At 34.9% G+C, this 22,635-nt stretch overlaps 1 long non-coding RNA gene, 7 other non-coding genes and 2 pseudogenes across 8 annotated transcripts; all 10 read left to right on the top strand.

Annotated features, from left to right (window-relative positions):
* Positions 1-12,790: 12,790 nt before the first annotated feature.
* Positions 12,791-14,808, top strand: LOC124910452. The gene is made up of 2 exons (XR_007096420.1): positions 12,791-12,894; positions 13,882-14,808. It is a non-coding gene; the product is annotated as an uncharacterized LOC124910452 (long non-coding RNA).
* LOC124910856 lies at positions 13,051-13,134 on the top strand. The gene has a single exon (XR_007096475.1). It is a non-coding gene; the product is annotated as a small nucleolar RNA R11/Z151 (small nucleolar RNA).
* LOC124910868 lies at positions 13,196-13,308 on the top strand. The gene has a single exon (XR_007096485.1). It is a non-coding gene; the product is annotated as a small nucleolar RNA Z152/R70/R12 (small nucleolar RNA).
* LOC124910852 lies at positions 13,457-13,552 on the top strand. The gene has a single exon (XR_007096471.1). It is a non-coding gene; the product is annotated as a small nucleolar RNA Z157/R69/R10 (small nucleolar RNA).
* On the top strand, positions 13,688-13,814 carry LOC124910905. Its single transcript, XR_007096516.1, has one exon. It is a non-coding gene; the product is annotated as a small nucleolar RNA snoR80 (small nucleolar RNA).
* Positions 13,872-13,966, top strand: LOC124910846 (annotated as a pseudogene).
* Positions 14,037-14,121, top strand: LOC124910861. The gene has a single exon (XR_007096480.1). It is a non-coding gene; the product is annotated as a small nucleolar RNA R11/Z151 (small nucleolar RNA).
* On the top strand, positions 14,687-14,779 carry LOC124910953. Its single transcript, XR_007096552.1, has one exon. It is a non-coding gene; the product is annotated as a small nucleolar RNA SNORD96 family (small nucleolar RNA).
* Positions 14,809-19,069: 4,261 nt separating the features above from the next.
* Positions 19,070-19,187, top strand: LOC124910907 (annotated as a pseudogene).
* Positions 19,188-20,956: 1,769 nt separating this feature from the next.
* Positions 20,957-21,049, top strand: LOC124910957. Its single transcript, XR_007096555.1, has one exon. It is a non-coding gene; the product is annotated as a small nucleolar RNA SNORD96 family (small nucleolar RNA).
* Positions 21,050-22,635: the final 1,586 nt, after the last annotated feature.

Below are 22,635 nucleotides of genomic sequence, written 5' to 3'. Positions count from 1 at the left end.
GTGTCTTAGGTCATTACTAATCGGAATGTCGAAAGTCGAAGCGTGATGAGAAGAAGAAGGACGAAGAAAAGGAGATGAAGGCTCCCTTGGAAGGGAATGGAAAGAACAAACGGAACTATAATCATTATTACTCTTCATCTAGCGACAGTGATGATGACGAGGTTGCTTGCTTCATGGCAAGAGAAGAAGAAGAAACTCAGGAATCTGAGGTATTTGACTTCTCCTCTGAAAAAATTTCAAGGGAACAACTAGTTGTTGCACTAGATGACATGGTCATAGAGTACAAAAAGCTAGCAGAATCCCTAAATGAAATAAAATCTTCATCTAAAGTGTCTCAACCTGCTTTGTCTCAAACACTAGAATCTAAAACTCTTGAAAATGACAAGGTCGAGATCTCATCTGAGAATGAGATGCTCAAAGAACAGATTCAGACTCTTTCTTCTGAAAACAAAAGGTTAAACTATATTGTTAGTGTTTGGACAAGGTATGGAGAAGCTGTCAAATATCAGATTGGTCTGTTGAAACCTGCTGGATCCAAATCCGGTTTAGGATTTGATAGCAATGACCCAAACAAGTCCTATAAGAAGTTAATCTCAGCAACTGACAAACTTAAGCCAATAAGATTTGTCAAAGGGAGCCTAACTGACATTGAAACTGATCCAATTCATGAAGAGTTAGCTTTGAAGAATAAAATAACCTATGTTCCGCCGACTATTAGCTGGCTGAAAATTAAGTTAGATGCAGCCAACAAGTCTGAAAATCTAAAACCTGACTCAAAGTCAAAGAGTTTTAAAAGAAAATTATCTTCAAAAGCTAAGGGATCAGTGGCTAGCAGGAAGACGTCTGCTAAGTCAAAATCATACGCACTAATTACAACACAAAATGGGAAATCCATAAAAATAACTCAAATATGGATTCATAAGGGACTGATTGATCGAGGACCCAAGTGAATGTGGTACCAAAGTTTGTTAATATTTTCTTGTGTTGGTGATACAGGGAAGTTATAGGAAGGAAGCATGGAGCATACTCTTCTAAGTATATATCCTAGAAGATCAACAATGGCCCTTTCCATTTCTAAGGACTAAGTGTTTTCTGTCTTAAAAATATTTTTGGTCTTACATACCTCAAAACATTTATTTATTCATTTTTTTATATGCATACATTGAGAGGGAAATTTGTTATAAAAATAAAGATACACGCAGACTAAAGCTTTAATCGGTCTATTAGACGAGGTCGTCTAAAAGAAAAGGCATGTACTTAGACGTATTTTTACTTACACACTCTATGCATCTAAGTCAATATGTCTTGGTTAATAACCTGCGCGGTTAGACGCTGACGTCTAATAGACGTTTATAAGACAAGAGCAATTGGAAGCTCACGTCTAACCAAACACACGTCTTATACGTGTTTTTCTTGCGTAATTAGACGTCGACGTCTAATAGACGTTAGACATCTATAAGAAACGTGATTAGACGTCTGCATCTGACAGACTCATGCGTCTAGTAGATGCTTAGATCACATAGACTGTAAAAGTAAGAAAACGTCTAACTACGTGTATATTAGACTGATCAAGGACAGCTGTCCCACATGCCGTGTCATCTAACTTTCCCGCTCAAACATAAAAATAGTCACCTTCAAATAACATGAAGACACGTGTCTTTCAAGTTAAAAGAAAATGACTAATATACCCCTAAAATTAATGATGACTATGTGGGAAAAGACGTCTAACATTAATTAATGGGTCCTACCCTTAGGAAAAGTAACGGTTAAGCCATGCGACTCTTTGAAGTCTATTTAAGGACATCTTGCATGTGATTGAAAAGTTTTTCACTCTCAAATCTCTCAAGAACCCTAGATTTCTTCAAACTTCTCTCTAAGAACATTTTGTTCATCTTGTGTTTGTTCATCTTCTCTCAAATGGCAAACAAGAAGATTACCCTCGGTCATTGTACTCTGTAGGTGGATTTTGCCTCGTTGTATTCGTTCGATCAATAGGAGGTGGTCGACATGTTCAGATCCTTGGAATATTCCGGTCTCTGGAAGTATCTCGGCGGCCCATTTATTTTCTACGAGAAGGAAGTCCAGGAGTTCTTTAAATCGGAAACCATGGTTGGCGATTCTATCACGGAAATGGTGAACAATACAATTATTTCTTTCGATGAGGCGTCACATGCGGAGTTTTTTGAACTTCCATCAGAGGGCCACACGTTCAATCTTCATCTTTCATCGAAAATTATTACGGAAATGAAGACTGCTTTCTTAGCCGACGGTTCAGAAATTAGGATAAATGGGGGTAAGAAAGATCTCAAACCCCGTTTTATTCTTTTGAACGATATTATATTATTGCGAAGGCTCTTCAAGGAAGAGCGGGGAGCTTTCCATCTCTATACTCAGGATCGATTTGACTACATGACGACCATCTCCAAGGATTCAAGTCAACTGGGCTTCCACGCTCTTCTTAAATCTGTGTGGGACGATTGACTCCAAGAATAAAGAGAGCATGAGCTTTTCTGCCCAGCTCAGCCGTTTATTGGAACATTTGGGGGTTCCTATGGGAGAGAAGGAGAATATTCATATTAGCCGTGTGTTCAACGTCTTCACTGTCGCCAACACTATTACTCAAATGAAGAACTCCAAGGAGTCCCTCTCTAACGCGTCTAGCCAACAGACGGGTAGAAGATCCGTCACTCGTTCCAAGCAACCAGCCACTTCTATTCTTTCCACAGGGGCCAAAAGAGCAAGAATAGTAAACGAATTAGAGGCTAGTTCTAATAGACAGAAAAGCTCTTCGAAGAAAGACTCTGGGGTAGTTGATTTCAGAGTAAAGCAAGGTCCTTCCGCACTTGCTGCTATCCCGATGTCTCCCCTTTCTCCATCTGTCATCCAGTTAAGAAAGCTTGCAAAGTCCTCCGTTTCGAGAGGAGAAAAGTCAAAGGCACCTAGGGTGTCTAAGTCATTGAAGGCTTCATCGAAGGTAACCCCTACTCCATATCAGGCCAAAGTGCCTAAGTTTAATATTCCTGTATTAGAACAAGATTTGTCTGTTTCTGTTCCTGTAGTGGAACATGCTATCGGGCCAACTGTTGAGCCAGTTGGTCCAAATATTGAAAATCTTGACAGTATTCCATCCCCTATCCGCCAAATTGATCCAGTAGCTGCTGGAGCTACTATTTTTTACGAAATAGAGCAGGGTAATGTTCATACCTCTGTTGTTGTTTTCATGTCTGAACAGGCTCTCTCTTTACCAAATAAAGAGCCACCAACATCTAAATGTGCTCAAGTAGAGTCCGTCGTGATAGGAAAGATAGTCCAGTTCAACGTCTCTTCTAGGCTTTTTGCAAAACTCCTAACTCCTCACGAGATCATGAGAGCCACCATGAGAGTTGCTGACATAGTTATCGGAGAACCCAGGCCTACTCCAAAACCTATTGAGGTTATTGGAAAGGGCAAGGTCATCGCAACTGAATCTAGTGAAGAGATTTTAGAGGCAACCTGTATTGTGAGCTTGATGATGGATTAGGCCAACGAGAAAGTTGATGCGAAGATCAACATCCTCGACACGTGGATTAGTCCAATAGATATGATCAGGTCATCAAAGGAAAAGGTATAAGCGAAAAATGGTTGACGCTGGTCAACATAGAAAAGCGAGTCCTGAAATGGGCTAAAACCTCTGAGGTATATGAAGCTCTAAAAAGAAAGGAGTTGGTTGAAGCCAATCTCATAGGTCGGGCTCTTTTTCCAGTGCTCGAAGCAAGAAAAGCTAACTTCAATCCAATGGAAAAGAATGCTGATGCAGAGGAGAAGGCCTTGAAGAAACTTGACGAAATCATGCAAGACTATATCTCAATTATCATCAGATATGTTAATGATGCCGACTGCTCAGGGGTGAATCTATTTGGTAATTCTTCAGATGAAGACGATCCAATGCAACTTTCTAAAGATATTGATCTGATCCTACCGGAAGATGAGCAATTCGCTGCTCATCTTATTGAACTGGGAATATGTCTGTTGAAGAAAAACGCATTATGTCTCAACCCAGAATTGAACAAACTCCGGATCCAGTTCAACCTGATCCGATCATTGAAGAAGAAGAGATCAATGCCGAACTTGTTCAACCAAATGTAATTCAAGAAGCAGATGCGCTGGAATCCCCTGTTCTTGAAACAGAGGCATCTCTAGTAAAGGAGGCTGAAGTCAGTCAGCCTATCGAAGCACATTCTGAGGGGGAACCTTCAAAAGAAAAATAATATGATAAGAGTTTTTCCGCTGAGGGGGAACAAGACAACAATGATACGTCATCAAAAAGTCTACCACTATTTCAATGCTTTATTCCCGGTTCACCAATTCCTCGATCAATTCCAGAAATTACAGTTGTGAATATCTATGAGAAGGTTGTTGACCTTCCTCTTCACTCCGACTAACCTTCTGATCAGATTCACAAGGTGTGTGAAGATATTTTAGGAGATGAAGATAAGTCTAAAGATGCTTCTAAGGCGGATGAACCAGAGCAGTCGTTGTAGGTTCACACTCATGTCAGTCCAATTCAAACCGCTCCTACCGACTCTCATGAAGTGTCATCAAATGAAGGAACATCCGTTGGAGGAGCAAAGCTGTTAAAATCTATGGCAGAAATGATGAGCACTCTTCAGAAGAATGTTTTGGACTTGCAATCCAAAATGATAAGTATCGAAAAGAGTCAAAGATCAAACAAAAAGGAATTCGCCTCTCTTCTTGAAACTCATAAATAAATGGAGAAGACCATGAAGAGGAACACGTATGGGATTAACATCCTCAACAACACCTACTCCAAATTCGAAAAAAAATTCTTCAAATGGCAGTCCAAAAGATTTGACTGTGAAAGGGAATTTATTATTTTCATGTGGGCCTAACTATATTTCTCTGGAAACTTTTGGGTATGCATGGTACCCTCTCATAAGACCCGACAACCAACACAAGATGGATTTTAGGTCCACATGATTTACCTTTCTTGGGTATAGCTCGGTTCACAAAGACTATAAATGTCTCCATCTACCAATCGGTCGTATATACATATCTTGATATTTTACCTTCAATGAACAATTATTTCCTTTTCTACAATATCACCTTCTACACCTACTCACACAACCCAACAACCATCGTTATCTATCTACACATATTATGTTACCTACAACCTTAACATTTATTAATCCACAACTAACCACACCTACCATACCTACCCCTCCTAATAATCCAATCAATCTAGTCACTATCCCACCTCAATCTTTTTCTAACTCATCTACTCCAACATTAGTTAAATCCACACCTATTACTAGAAACCCTCTTCCTTATACTTCAACAATATGTGCCCCTACATGCTCCCTTCACCCCAATGTCACTCGAGCCAAAAACCAGATTCATTCCATAAATTTCAACTTTGCCTCTAGTGTTGAACCTACATGTGTTTCATCGGCCAATAAGACCCTACTTGGAGGGCTTCCATGATATCCAAGTATAATTCTCTACTCTAGAACAATATGTGAACTCTTGTTCCGCGAACTCAGGCTCACAATGTGGTTGAATGCAAATGGGTTCTTAAGCTTAAACAGAAAATTGACGGGTCAATTGAATGACACAAAGAACTGCTTGTTGCAAAAGGGTTTCATAAACAATTGATTATAAGGAAACCTTTGGCCCGGTTGTCAAACCAACTACTATCCGAACAATTCTATCACTCGCTGTTACACGATAGTGGCCTATCCACCAACTTAATGTGAGTAATGCTTTTCTTCATGGCACATTACTTGAAGAAGTTTATATGCCTCAACCGTTTAGATTTATACATCCTGATTTCCCATATCATGTATGTCGTCTACAAAAGACCATTATGGACAAAATCAAGCCCCACATACTTGGCACTCCATGTTATGTAGGGCTTTATTATCCATCGTCTTTATTGAATCCAAATCCAATACATCACTCATTCTCTATCACAAAGGCGATATTTCGTCTTATCTACTAGATTATGTGGATGATATTATATTTATGAGAAACTCTTCACCCCAACTTATGTCTACGATATCTAAATTGTGTAAACTATTTCCTATTAAAGACATGGATGATATTCATTATTTTCTTGGAGTTGAAGTTACTCAAACTCCTACTAGTTTGTTTCTTAGTCAAGTTAAATATATTTCCAGATTCCTCAAGAGAGCTAATATGGTGGATGCAAAGCCACTTCACATTCCTGTTGCCACTAGGTCTTCTCTTTCCAAACATGATGGTGAACCCTTGAGTGACCCACTTCTCTATCGAGGTATTGTTGGTGCACGTCTTGAGCTCGTATTTGTAGTTAATTGAGCGTGTTAGTTTATGCACTCTCCCACCACTACATATCCTCTATCTATCTTTATCTTTCTCTCACCACAATGAAAGAACTAACGAAGACATTTATTACTAGGTTTAACATTTACCTCACTTATGACAACTAGAGAAGCGATTGAAGTATGTCAAACAAGGGGAGAATGATACATGCATGTCATATTTAGATAGATGTAAAGAGATTGCTTGCTAGATAGACAATTTGTCAAGTGAAATTGAATAAATGGAGATGATAGTCGACAATCTTAACGGTGAGTTCATCATGATAATGCATGTTAAGGACTATTCGGGACTAGCAAATATGATGTGAGCTAGGGTACATTTTGACAACGCAATAGCCAAGAAGGGGAAGAAAATAAGGAATACACTACCTTAAATTGAGGTAAAAGGAGAGAAAGTGGAAACCAAATGCACAAGTTCATTCTGTGGCGGATGCATGAGTTGCATGTGATTTACTAACAAAGAACGTCGATAGAGTCAACAATCAACATGTTAAGAAAACTAGTTCATACCTTGAAAGCAATGACTCTTTCTACGAGACCGCGACAAAACTATGATGATATATGTAGGGGTGTAAGCAAAATCAAACTGAACCAAAGAAAAACCGAGTAAAATAGGTATAAACCAATCGAACTGAGTTCTAGATAGTTTATAATTTCCTATACTGACCTTGGCAGGTTCGGCTGGTGGTTTAAATAATAAAAAACTGACAGTTTAAACGACCAACCGTATATATATATATATATATATATATATATATATATATATATATGTGTGTTTTTAATATATTTTTAAATATATGTCCTTCTAGCCTATTGGTAAAGTTCTAGCCTATTGGTAAAGGATGAACATGATAAATTTTTTTGTCCAAAAATTGAATCTTGACGCACACATATTTTGTTATTTTGTTTATTTGATGTATTTTTCTTTGTTAAGCTCATTTGATTGAATTAATATTCTAATATATATATATTTAAAGTTAAATAGTTATTTTATTATTTAATTTATTAGAATTTTATTATAAACTCAACTAATTTTTCCATTTTTTAGTTTATTTTATTATATATATATATATTAATTTATTTTACAAAACTTAACTAGTTTTTTCCTTCTTTAGTTTATTATATTATATACATATTTGTTAATTTTTTTTATAAAATTCGTTTATTATATTATATTATATATATATATATATATATATATATATATTGGAATTAAAAGATAACTTACATGACACCCCACAACCATGACCCCCTGATTAAACTCAAAGCGCTTTCAGATGGAATCGAACCTGTGACTTTTTTGGTCTCTCAAGCCGACTCTCACCACTAGGCTACCTTGGTGGGGTTATTTTATATATTTTTTATTTTTTATTCTTTAGTTTATTATATTATATATTGTTATTTTTTCAAAGATTAACTGATAAACCGACTGAAATAATTTTATAACTAACCAAACAGAACTGGCATTTAACTGCCAACCAACGGATAAAGATTTTGAAAAACCGACACTAACGGTTGGAATAATTTTTCGGTGAAAAAACCGATCAAACCGAATCACTTACACCCTTAGATATATGTATGTCAATTTCTAAGGCTTTTGAAGCTTTAAAAGAAAAGAAATTGATCCCGCCACTAACATCGATACTAAGGAAAATAGTGTCGCGTAGATGGACAGTATCGTGAAAATAGCGACTAAACCAAACATGTTACATCCTTAGATATATGTATGCAAATTTTCAAGGCTTTTAAAGCTTTAAAAGAAAATAACTTGATCTAGCCACTAACACCGATACTAGGGAAAGTATTGTCAAGTATATGTGCAGAATTGTTGTGTGTTTTCTATTAGATGAAGGGACACGAGACTGATTTCTTTTACGTGTTGAAAGACAAAATTTAAGATCTAATCGACAAGAAGGTACTTCCCAAACCAAAGGTAAACCACTAACCCTTTAACGATGGGAGTGTAAGACAGTTTCGATGGACCTTGTCAATAATGACTCAACATTGAATATATTCCCATGGAGGACACTTGAGAGGATTTACATCGGGAAATATTTTACTATCTTGTCAGATCTATGCGTACATGGCGTTAACAGCATGAGGAAAGAAGTCATGATAAATTTCAAGATAATAATCAAGGTGTTAGGTGTGCCCTTCAAGATTGAATTTTGCGTTATCAATATGCAATTGTCATACAATGTCATTCTCGGGAGGTCATGGATATACAAGCAAAAGGTAGTGGATTCTACATTTCATTAGAAACTCAGATTTATGGCCAATGGTTCCATGATTACGGTTGACGAGGATGTATATTCTACGAGTGGTGTTGGTACCTCCCACGTATCCAACTAAGACGTCGAATTGAATTGTTTTGAAGTAAGTCTAATGTTTGCATCAGAGATAGATCATTTAGGTACTACAAGTTTCTCTTACTTTGGTTATCCGATTTAGAGCGTGATGTTTAATATGTGATATTTTCCTGAAATAAGTTTGGGTCTTTATGATACATGTATTGTCAATCACATAAAGTCAATCCGAGAGAAGTACGACACGAATGGCTTGGTCTATCAAAGGGCATAAGGCGAAGAGTCCAGAAAAGGTAAGATCCAAATGGCTCACATTCAGATACCTCCCACATTGAACACACAATTTGTACGAGAAGGACATGATGTATTGTACTTTAGCTTTCCTAAACCCTTCATTAATCCCTTAACCAAAAAATGTTTTCCCGGTTTTGAGATATTTGTCAATTGCCTTGACCAAATTAATCATTTTTATTACATGGACAAAAAAGAGATGAGAAGTGGCGGAGCAAGCTGAAAGGGCTACCCTAAAGACCTGTAGGTTTAAAAAGTTAAGCTGGAACTGAACGAGGTGAATCCTCAAGGCAGACATATGAACTCTCCGAAGGGGAAACCTCCTTCGACTTAATCCACTCAAATTTAGATGATACTAACAACGACGAAGACGATCCTTATGTTAAGATGATCATCGGTACCACTAGAAATACGGATTGAGAGGAGGGTGATTTATTAATAAAGGATATTGTATTTAAAATACTCACTCATAAACTCTATCCACCTTTATAATTATGTTACTTATTCTCCCAACATAATAATTCTAGCACGAGTAAAGATGTAATAAATAGTAACATTTTGTTTAATGAAGAGAATTTCGAGTATGTGTTATGTGATGATTACTTTAACTTCAAATAAATTTTGAAATAAAATTTTATTAAAATAATGAACATGAAAGCACGTCTACAACTGAAAAACGATTGAGATTAACTTAAACAATGAAGATGACCCTCAAATTATTTTAATCGGACAAAGCTTAAATGAACAATACAAAATGATTTAATTGAATTATTAAAACCAAATAAAGATTTTTTTTGCATGATCATACCGAGATATGTCAGGATTTGATCCTAATATCATTCATCATCTTATACCTCTTTTTCTAGACGCCAAGCCAATCAAACAAAAGTTTCGTCGAATGTGGAATGATATTGTCAAGAAAGTCAAAGAGTAAGTGAAGAAATAGTTGGAGGTCGGTTTTCTAATAGTTGTCAAGTATCTTAAGTGGGTGGTAAATAGGGTCCTAATTGTCAAGAAAGATGAAAAAATCCGGGTATGCGTAGTCTATCGTGATCTCAACAAAGTAACCCCAAATGATAGTTTTCAGCTACCTCACATTGACGTATTGGTTGACCATGCCGTGAGTAATCAATTACTATCATTCATGGACTGATTCTACAGCTACAATCAAGTGTTTATGGCACTAGAGGACAAAGAGAATATCTTGTTCATCATAGAAGTGGAAACATTTTTTATCTGGTCATGCATTTTAGATCCAAAAATGTTGACACAACGTACCAAAGAGCTTCCACAATTATACTTCACGATATGATCTACAGAGAAGTGGAAATGGAAGTGTACTGACGACATGATTGTCAAGTCCAAAAGTGAGAAGAACATATTTAAAACCTTAATAAGTTATTACAACAGATTAGGAGATTAGGAAATATCAAAGGAGTGCAATATCAAACTTCTTAGTAGACCAACCGATATATGTTGAAGATGATGAATAATTGACATTCATAGCTGACAAAGTGATGTATATTGAGACGACATCGTGGAGACTCATGTTTGATAGGGCTTTAGACAAGCAAGGATATGGAATAAAGATTCTTCTCATCAATCTAATGTGTACATACAACCCGATATAGATTAAGCTTGATTATCTCGTCACCAATAATGATGTCGAGTACAAGACATATTTGTTGGGGCTGAAATTGACTTATGAGAAAAGGAATGATTCGTTGGAAGTGGTCGGAAACTCAAATTTGGTCATATCTCAAACGAATGACGATTGGAAAGCAAAATGAGAAAACCTAAAACCATTGTATCACGAGTATCTCATGAAATTGGTTGCCTGATTCGAAAAGGTGACATTCACACATGCACCGAGAAGCCAAAATCGATTCACGAACGCGTTGGCTACTTTATCCACCATGACTCAAATTCTGGGGGTGTCAAAATCAAACCCCTCGAGATTCAACATAAGTCAAGGCGAGACTTTAGAAAGAGAGTTGTGGCCAACACTAAGATATCAACTAAGATATGGTTTAAACCACTTCAATGATATATCGAATACGGAGAATACCAACTCACTTTCAGAAAAATGAGAAAATGGCAGTGCGTCAATACTCAACTAACTACATCTTTATGGAAGAAAAACTTTATCGATGATCATTTGACAACCAAAATATGTGCATAAATCAATCTGAATGGACAGGAATCACGAGTGAGGTACACGTTGGCACGTGCGGACCACATATGAATGGACTAGCCTTGGCTAATAACATATTTCGTTTGAGTATATTGACAAAATATGGAGCAAGAGTGTGTGGCTTTTGTCAAGAAGTGTCATTAGTGTCATATTTATTCAAATTTGAAGCACAATACAATGTCTTTGTATACAACATGACTTCGTCATGGCATTTATCCACATGGGACATCGTCATCATCAGGAAGATCTATCTTCATGCCTTTAATGGTCACGAGTTTATACTTGTAGCGATTGATTACTTCACCAAATAGTTATATGCGACGTCATACAAAGTATTGAAGTTATCAAATGTGGCCAAATTCATAAGAATAATATCATCTTGCGATACAAAGTACCTCATTCAATGATTTCAGACAATGGGCGTCACTTCAAAGAGAAAGTACTCAAGATGTTGGACGAATTCAAAATTGTGCATCATAAGTAATCTTCCTACTAACCCCAAACTAACGGGATAGTTGAGGCAACTAACAAGAATATCATCACCATCATCAAGAAGATGACCCAAACACACAAGGTTGACATGAGAAACTACATTATGACTTATGGGGTTATCGAATGACTGCCCGAATGTCTAAGGATGAAATTTCGTTGTCATCGGTCTATGGTATGGATGACGTGCAACCTATCGAGATCGAATTTCCCACGCTTAGAGTACTCAAGTTAAGTTGTGGAAGAAGATTTGATGAAAATCTGATACAACCAGTTGGCTATAAGGAGGCCCTCTATCACACTTAGATGTACCAAAATTGAATGACCCATAAGAAAGTCAAACCTCGTAACCTTTAGGAAGGTGACTTGGTACTAAAGAAGACTAGAGATTGAGTTAAGTGGATTCGACATTTGTCCTATATTTAGGCAATGTCAGGATTCCACTTCCACTTCTGATTTTACTCCCTATGGAGTCATCTCCTACGTCTCATGTAGAAAATGAGATATTTCACAGGAATGGGTCTAGGACCGAATGCTACCGGTATAACTTCTTTCCCTTGGTCTTATTACAACTCATACAACTTCGATGTCGGCTATACTCCGACAAAGGGTGAGGAATCCAAAAAAGGTAAAATTTATAAACAAAATATACATATTCATCCAACCCTAAATGGACAGTTTGTGCGAGAAGGGGAAACCACACTGTGTTTTGATTTCCCCGAACCATTCTTCAACCAAGTTTTACAAACCCTCTCTCTAGGTTTTGAAATATTTTTAGATTGTTCTTTTGATCATAATTCATCTCTTAATATGATTAGAAAAATACTGCTTGTTGGCATGAAATCCTGGAAAAACTGGTTAGAGATTTTTCTCTGACAAACGTGGATGTTGATAAAGACTATTGTAAGATAAACTCCACAAACCTATCAAAGGTCGATAAAAAAAAATGTTATTTTATTAGTACAAATTTAATAAATTAATTAAAAAATAAAACTAGTATATTAAAATAAGAAAGAGACAATTATTTATAGAAAAAATTAAAATGTATACACAATTTTAAAGTTTCAAGCAAATTCGACACTATAATAACATTTGGGCCTTTAAACAAACTAATGGGCCTAATGGATTGAAACCCTAGTTACGGAGAAATAGTGTCCTATTTATTCCTCCCAAGCCCTTTGCATTTCAGTATCATCTTTTCTTCTCCGCTGAAGAGACGATTACTATGTTTCAACAACATCCTCTTCGGCGATAGGTTCTTGCTTTCATATGTTAATCTTTTCTTTCATGGTTTTTTTATTGTGAATTTGATGTGTGCAGTGATGAGTAATTTATTTGGATTAGAGTTTCTGATCTGGGATTCCAATAGATGCTAATTAAGAAATTCTTGTATCTTTTTGATTCTTATTCTGGGCTTATGATGAAAAATTCATATATCTTAGCGGATTTCAGTGAGAATTTTTCAATGATCTGATTGTTACACACACTGAAGCCCTTGTTGTTCTTAGCAATTGAATTTTCTCTTAAAACTATTATTTTTAGAGATGTGGTTATTCTATGCAATGATGAGACTAAACACCAAATTGGTGATTAGGGCAGTGGAATTAGGGACACTTTTGTGTCTCTCCGTGAGTCCCTTAATAAACGACTTCTCCTTCCACTGAGTATACATACACACACATCCTCATTGGTTATTTCTCCATTTTTTTTAATATAATTACTTCATTCATTGTTGTCATGTAATCAATATGAATATTGTTGTATTTCCTAATTGACTTGCACTTTGTTTAATTGATCATGAAATCTTGTATTCTGAAATTGTTGCGGTGATGATACTTTTGTGGACTAGAGTTTCTGATCTTGGGATTTATCCCATTATTGAAGACAAACCCTTGGCTGTCTGAGCACATAGTTTATTTGAAATCGTAGTTGATCATTATTTCTCATCATAATCATGGTGGTAAAGATGTTTGTTCTATTCAAGTATGAGACCAAGTTTATGTTATACATTGGATCATTCACAATGTTTTTAGTTTCATGCGTCCTTTACCAATACTGGGGATTAATATGTTCCTTTTAGTTTAATGGCACGGACGCAATATGAATATTGTGGTTATATCCTGATTACTAACTTTTACTCTGTGTTACTTAATCCTGGAAACGCCACATAAATGTTGATTTCTCCTTATAATGCAAATGTTTTATTCTACTTGATGTTAGATTGTTAAATTGTTTTGTGCAGTGATGAGACTTATGTGGACTAGAGTTTCTGATCTTGGGTTTTATCCCATTATTGAAGACAAACCCTTGGCTGTCTGAGTACACAATTTATTTTTATTGTTTTTGTTCATTGACATTCAACATATTGAACAAGAACCCATTCATAATTTCATTTTTGGGCTTATGATGAAAAATCACATTATCTTAGCGGATTTCAGTGAGATTTTTTTCAATGATCTGAATGTTACACACATTGAGGCCCCTTTTATACTTTTTATTGATCTGAATGTGTTATTTTAATCTGACAACTATTCTAATGGAGCAAATTATTTAGTCTTTGCAAATTCCATTCATAGTCGTCAAAGATTGAGCCTCCTTTTCTGATCAATGAATGGTTGAGATTTTCTCTCTTAGGAGATGGGACTTTCCTGTTCTTCAGATGGTGTGCGATCTCATATCCTATTGCCTTGAGTAGCAGTTTCTGCCATTACCTTTTGGGATTTGCCATGAGAAATACATTTCATTGATTTTATATCATTCTATTTGATTTTATTATCTTTTCAGGTTAAATAACAAATTCATGACTGAATGGCACATTGTCCTTGATGTTATTTATTCTGCAAATTTTGAGGCTACTCCTTTGAAATCTATCATTTCTCTTCCGTCTCAATGGGATCTCTTATCATGTTATTATATATATTTTGAATATAATTTTGATAAAATTATTATAATATTATCAATATTTTAACCGCACATCATAAATATATCTCAACATTGATAGGAAGTTTGATTATTCTTAATTTTTCATTTTAAATGGTTGGATTTGTTTGTCTGTGAGGATATCAGTTAAAATAACACCATCTTTCGGGACTGAATGACCTTTTGGTCTTGATGTTATTAATTCTGCAATTCTGAGACTTTATTTTAATTCTCAATTCATATTTGATCATTTTTTCAATTTTTTCTTTTGTTCTAAATAGATTTTTTTATCTAGTATTTTTCTTTTTTAGCTTATTATAAAAAATAAAAGAATATTACAACAAACAAGGCATTGTGACCATATTTTGAATCTCTTTGAAGGAATCCACCTTATATTTTTTTTTCTTTTTAGAATGTCAGATAGAGTATCTGATTTTGTCACTTATTCCATGATTTGAAGACAAACCAATGGTTGTTGCACAATGTTTAATTTCTTTTTAATGTTAATGTTGATTAACATATTTACCTTCTAATCAAGAATTATGTTGCAATGTTTTTTTCTAGGCTTATTATTAGAAATTGGTTATCTAAGTAGATTTTAGTGAGATAGTGTTATTGATCAATGTTATTCATGCAATTGAATACTTCAAATTCAAGAACAAACAATTTTTAATTATAGTCTATTGCAGTTAGAATTATCCATATAATATATACTATAGAAAACCTCATTTTATTTACTTCTTTTGAATGAGATCTCTATTAGATAAATATGTCATCATTAGAATTCCTTCAGTTTAACATGTATTATTTCTATAATCCCTGATCTATTCAAATTATTTATAGTTAAATTCTCAAATTTTGAGTTGTTTGATATCAGTTTTGTTGCAATCAACCATGGGAATTTTAGAATGAATTATGGATATCATAAGACTCCAAGTTGAAGTCCCGGGTTTGAGACAGTTGAGTATGTTTGTTGGTAAAGTCTATTTTTGTGTAAAATAGATTATGCATATATATAAAAGATAATTGTTTGAATAAATAAAACAAAATAACAATAAGTAGATACATAGATTGTTTGTCTCAAGTTAGAGCGAATCTCAATACAATTTATTATAAGCAATGTTGTAATTTAACTTATGAATACCAATTTTGTGTTGGCTTGTTTGTTCAATTTATTGATTGAAAATCATCTTAAATAATTTTCAAGTTTTTTTGTCGTAACCAACTTAAATTAATTCATTCAATTAAAAAATATTCAAATCTTATTTTGAAAATTATGTTTATTGACTAAAAAACCTTTTGTTGTTAAAGACTATATCCAGATTCCAGTTCTTGAATTGGTTAAAATTAAATATGTATAAGGAAACTGTAATATGGTTCTTGACGTCCGTTTGAGGGTACTACCTGAGTTTGATTTCCGATTGAGAAACTTCGCACCAACCGAGGGATTTTTAGCTTAGTCTTGATTTTCTACTGAGAAAACAAGCCTGACAAGGATTTCGACCGAGGAATCAGCCTTGATTGAGACCGAGGAATCAGCCTTGATTGAGATCTCTTTTATACCCGATCGAAAAATCCTAGCCTTAACTGAGGATCATCCCTCGCATCCGACTGAGAGTCCTGCGTGTCGACTGGAGGAGTTTTAGCATGCAATCGAGGAGTGGGCACTTGCTACGACCGATGCTAAGGCTCGTTTGTTTGGGATTTTAATTTTATTTCATTTTTTAATTTAATGTCTCAAGCTATTTTTAAATACTAAAAAAAATAAAACAATTTCAAAATATTTTTAGAATATTTTTATAAAAATATTTTAATAAAGACTTATTTAGATTTATTTTTAAATTCTAATATCTTGGTAAGAACTAAAAATTAACACACCAATTTTAAAATTTTAAAATTTATTTTGATTTATTTTTTAAATAAATAAAACTAAAATAATTTACTCTACGGCAAAAAAATCCATTTAAAACAATTAATTATTGTACTAATTAATCAAATTAATTAGGGGTTAAGCCAAAACAAAAAATAAAATTATTTAGGATACCCATTTTATCTTAAAATAATTTTAGAAAAATTAAGGGACAAAAATAAACAATAATACACATGATGCCTCTCAGATCTTCCCAAGCTCTTGAACGGATTCAAGTGCGGAACAACTTGCTATATTTGAAGCATCAGGAAAACGAATGCAATGAGCGGAAATGAAATAATACATAGAGTTTTATGGATGTTCGGAGATAAAACTCCTATGTCACCCTTTCTTCTATTTTCAAAAAGTTTTTTCACTAGATGGTTTTGATTAGTATATCACTACACAAATCCGGTTAGATACACGGAACTTAATAGTTGTCTGTTTCTGAACTCCTAGCTAACTCTCTATTGAATAAAACAACCTCTGTTCAACTTATAATACTGAGATTGATTACAGAATGATCACAGAGAAAGTAAGCAATTAACGCTTGAGCTAGAGTTAGAGAATTCGAAAAATCGAGAGATCACCTTTTATACAAAAAAACTCAACAACGGTCGAATCTTCTTCTTTGATACGTGTCAGCTATCTGTTGGATGTACGACATGTGTACGGGAAGGTACACAAGAATATATTCGTTGGATTGTGGCGTACCAAATTGTACTGGAGAATATTCGCTGGAACGTGATGTAGGGGAAGTTACAAAACAAACTAGAGGAATATTGAGTACGTGACACTTGAGCGATTACATCTTGACAGGCAGACTAGGCAGACGACTGATAACATACTCTACTTATGAGTTGAGAAGAGAGGCAGACGCTTTTTCAGACGGCTACTGAAGCAAGGCGTCTACTTGCGCACTTCTTCAGACTATGAGTTTGATGAAGTCATACGACGTCTACTCGCGCACTACTTCAAACTAACACGTCTGATGTAGTTCATACTTCGTTTGCTCGCACACTTTTTCAGACTACAAGTCTGATGAAGTCAGACGGCGTCTACTTGCACACTTCTTCAGACTAACACGTCTGATGAAGTCAAACGACGTCTGCTCGCGCACTACTTCAGACTAACACGTCTGATGTAGTTCAGACTTTGTTTGCTCGCGCACTTCTTCAGACTATAAGTCTAAGGAATTCAGACGACATCTGCTCGCACACTACTTCAGACTAACACGTCTGATGTTGTTCAGATTTCTTCTGCTCGCACACTTCTTCAGACTACAAGTCTGATGAAGTTAGATGACGTCTACTCGTGCACTACTTCAGACTAACACGTCTGATGTAGTTCAGACTTCGTTTGCTCGCGCACTTCTTCAGACTACAAGTCTGATGAAGTCAGACAACGTCTACTCACACACTATTTCAGATTAATACGTCTGATGAAGCTCAGACTTTGTCTGCTCGTGCACTACTTCAGACTAACACATCTGATGTAGTTCAGACTTTGTCTGCTCGCGCACTTCTTCAGACTACAAGTTTGATGAAGTCAAATGACGTCTGCTCGCGCACTACTTCAGACTAACACGTCTAATGTAGTTCAGACTTCGTCTGCCCGCGCACGGCAATTAATTAAGCATCCGATATCGACTAATGCGGACGACAATTTGTTGATACAATTGATAAAAATCGTAGCTAATATATCAATTTAGGACATGTTAATGTACTCCATTAAGCATAGAAAGGGCATGTTAACAGAATTAACAAAGACTGGTATATCCGTCAATACAATTCCCGAAGAACTAGTTGGCATAATCAGTGGTGCCATAAAAGAACAAAAGATCGGGTTTGATGATGCAAATTTGCCAAGATTCAGGGTAAGTCATGCAAAAACATTATATTTCATAGTGAAGATGGAGGGTAAGACAATTTTGATGGTCCTTGTCGATAACGACTCAACATTGAATATATTCCCATGGAGGACACTTGAGAGGATTTACATCGGGAAAAATTTTATTATCTTGTCAGATCTATGCGTTTGTGGCATATGGGAAAGAAGTCCTGAGAAATATCAAGATAATAATCAAGGTGTCAGGTGTGCCCTTCAAGATTGACTTTTACGTTATCAACATGCAATCTTCATACAATGTCATTCTCGAGAGGTCGTGGCTGTACAAGGAAAATATAGTGGATTCTATATTCCATTAGAAACTCAGATTTATGGCCAATGGTTCCATGATTACGGTTAAAGGGGATGTGTATTCTAAAGAGTGGTGGCGGTACCTCCCACGTATCTAACCAATACGTCGAATTGAATGGTTTTGAAGTAAGTATAATGTTTGTATCAGAGATAAATCATTTAGGTACTACACGTTTCTCTTACTTTGGTTATCTGATTCATAGCATGATGTATCAAAGATATAGATCATTTACTAGATGTTTGTTGTATTCAAGTATGAGATTATTGGTGTTTACTAGGTAATGGAAGATTCATTTTTTTGTCTTTTCATAATACCATTTTATTTTCTAAAATATTCAAGTTTATGTTCAACAATTTTTAGATGAACATGTTAATTTTCTTTTTTTACTCTCATGCGTCCTTTACCAATACTGAGGATTAATATGTTCCTTTTAGTTTAATGGCACAAACGCAATATGAATATTGTGGTATATCTAGCTTTTACTCTGTGTTACTTAATCCTGGAAACGCCACATAAATTTTGATTTAATATGTAATTATAAAAAAACAATGTTGATTATTTCTCCTTACAATGCAAATGCTTAATTTTCCTTGACTTCCGATTATGAAAAACGCACCTATTGTAAAAGACTCCCAGTTTCGTGAACGTGTCCATGGGATTGGATGAATACACGGGAAGTCCAGAGATCTCATTTGGCATTGTATGGCTTCCTTAATTACCGCACTCGTCTTCTTCCGGATGATTTTCATAGAATATGTTCCTGACGCATTTGAAGATAATTCTTGCAAGTGAGTTGATTAGGATCGCTTGAAAGTTTATTCTCTAGATGGAGTGGTTTAAAGGGTTTTTTATCCGATTCGTTCTTATCTATAGATAAGGCTAAAGAGAACTTATGACTTCGCAGATGGAGAGGGATTCGAACCCCCTCTCTCTTTTCTATAGTTCATGGGGGGTAGATAGAACTATTGAATAAGTCTCATTCGTGAGCTTACCTTGCCTCCACTAGGGATGACAATTTGAAACCGCCCCGTGAAAACGAACCGAATTGTCCCGTTTGGGACAGTTTTCCCCTGAAACCGAACGAGAATGGGGCGGGGATGGTATTTGTGTCCCCAGGCCCGTCCCGCCCCGATTTCACCCCGTTTTCATCCCGATTCTGCCCCGAATACCATAAACATAATTAAATATATTAAATAATCAATATATTTATTTATTTACTATATTTTATAAGAGTATTAAAATTATTTATTTATAATAATATAAAATTTTAATATATTACAATATATATTATATTAAAAAATTGGTTTATATAATTTATTGTATAATATTTATTTATTTATTTTTAAATAAAAATTATTAACGGTGCCCCACGGGATTCCCCGAAACCGAAAAAAACCGAACGGGGCGGGAATGGTATTAAAAAAATCCCCGAAATTAAAACGGGGCGGGGATGGTAATTGCATTCCCCGCCCGAACCACCCCATTGCTATCCCTAGCCTCCACTGCTATAGTTGAGCTTATCAATATTGTATTTGGCCGAAGAAGCATCAGACATGTTGAAGTTCTTACTTTCTTGGGACTCCATAGACCAAGATTTGCTTTCATTATATAGGAAATACCGATCTACTTTAGTAGATCATATGGATTTAGAAAAAGCTTCCCTTGGTTGTCTAAGTACATAATTTGTTTTTTCCTTTTAAATCTTCATATTATCTAAACGGATTTTAGTGAGATTTTATCAATGATAGGAATGTTATGTTGGAATTTATGGGTCACTATTATAATAAATAATTGTGCAAATGTCATCTTTTAATTAAGCCAAAATAATGTGATCTAATATGAAATCAAGTTTATAGGCTTATGGGTGTATTTGTCATGAATATAAAGTGTGGATATCTAAGTGAACTTTCTAATTTTATGAAGGGACTAAATTAGAAATGTTTAATCTAAAATAACTAACATTATGGTTATTTTGTAACGGTATGATCCCCAATTGATGTACGATTCATTTTCTCTTTGCGTCCCCATCAATAGAGAGAAAAACAAATTTGACGTACTCATCAATTGGAAGATCTATCCCAATTATAAAGGAAGAGAAGATTAAAGAATCTTTCAATTCTAAATAAAGAGAGATGAGTACAGGTATGCTTTCGCTAATCACTAATCGTAGTTTTAATTTCTCACACATATTATTATGATTTAATTCAGATAAATCTAACATGTTATACACAATAACGCCCTTTTGTGTTGTTTTTATTGATTTGTATGTGTTTTTATTTGATTTTTTAATTGTCCGTGAGGAGATAATTTAAAATAAAACCATCTTTCGGGACTGAATGAACTATTGGTCTTGATTTTATCAATTCTGCAATTTTAAGACCTAATATTTAAATTCAGTGACTTTATTTTATTTCTCAATTCAAAGGTAAAAACAGCATATTGAGATTAGAGCAACTATTATATATTTTGTGCATTTGCACGAGTAATAATATAAAAAACTGTGAAAAAAATATTACGGTAAAAATGTGATAGCATTTTTTATTTTATTTTTAACCTGTGTAAGTTTATGTGCGGGCAACCCACAATCCGACTCAAGTATCCATTTACTCTCACATTGCAGAACGATCTCTAAAATAATTGATATAGTTTGATTACTCAACTAAATTAGTTTGATCTCTAGAATCCACTTCTTCCCCATACTACAAATGAAAGGAAAAATGTAAAAACTATTATTAAAGTAGCCCAGACAAGACTTACTATATCCTTATGCATTATGTACCCTATCTCTATAAATATGACATAATTCTTCCATTATTACTAATTAATAATAGTGAAATCTATAGCGCAGAGTCAAAAGAGAATGATTAAAAACTATTGATGAAACACCGCGTTCATAATATTTGGTGTTGAATTTTAAATATAGAGTTTTATTAGCCTAGTTGGTTAAAGGGTTGTAATTATTTTATTAGATTGCAAGTTCAAACCCATACCTATAGCATTTTTTATTTTATTTTTAACTGATTTAATTTTATGGGCAGGTCAACCCACAATCCGACCCAAGTATCCATTTACTCTCACATATATATCTTAATTAACCACAACTCTTGACCCGACATTAACCGATTTAATTTTATGGGCGGGTCAACCCACAATCCGACCCAAGTATCCATTTACTCTCACATATATATCCAAATTAACCACAACTCTTGACCCGACAATCCAGATACTTTAATAATTAAGCATCATTATATATATATATATATATATAGATTAGTTAGTTAAAAAGTTAAACTTATATTGTTAAAATGTCATGCGTTCATCAAATATGGTGTTGAATTTAAAATGTAAAATATTAGTAGCCTAGTTGGTTGAAGGGTTGTACTTGTTTTGTTAGGTTGCAAGTTCGAACCATACCTGTACCATTTTTAATTTTATTTTTAACCGTTTTAAGTTTATGGGCGGGTCAACCCACAATTCGACTCAAGTATTCATTAACTCTCACATATATATCCAAATTAACCACAGCTCTCGACCCGGCAATCCAGACATTTTAAAAATTAAGCATGATTTTTGATAGGATCAGCTTTATCGATAGAGACGGGGTCTGGCTAAGGATGAAGGCTTATGAAAAACGATTTGAAAGAAATCCTGTTAGGGATTTAATTCGCTTTCTATTCTACGCAAACACTTGTAAACACTTGAAATAGATTCAAGGCGGAATTGTTTACTTGGGTTTGAAGCTCAATATGAATATGAAAAGATGACAGAAATGAAATAACACAATAGTTTGTTTATGGATGTTCAGAGAAACTCTCATACGTCACCCCTTATTCCAACCACCAGAAGGATTCACTATCAAATGATTCGAATCAAATACAGTTTACACACACTTAGCACACTATTGAACATAACACTTTCTGTTCAATTACAAGATGAAGAATATCACTCAGCTAAAGGTGTTTTGATTC

This window comes from Impatiens glandulifera, chromosome 7 (assembly GCF_907164915.1).
Source record: "Impatiens glandulifera chromosome 7, dImpGla2.1, whole genome shotgun sequence".
NCBI classification, from domain to species: domain Eukaryota; kingdom Viridiplantae; phylum Streptophyta; class Magnoliopsida; order Ericales; family Balsaminaceae; genus Impatiens; species Impatiens glandulifera.
This window is presented reverse-complemented; position numbering and strand designations above follow the sequence as displayed.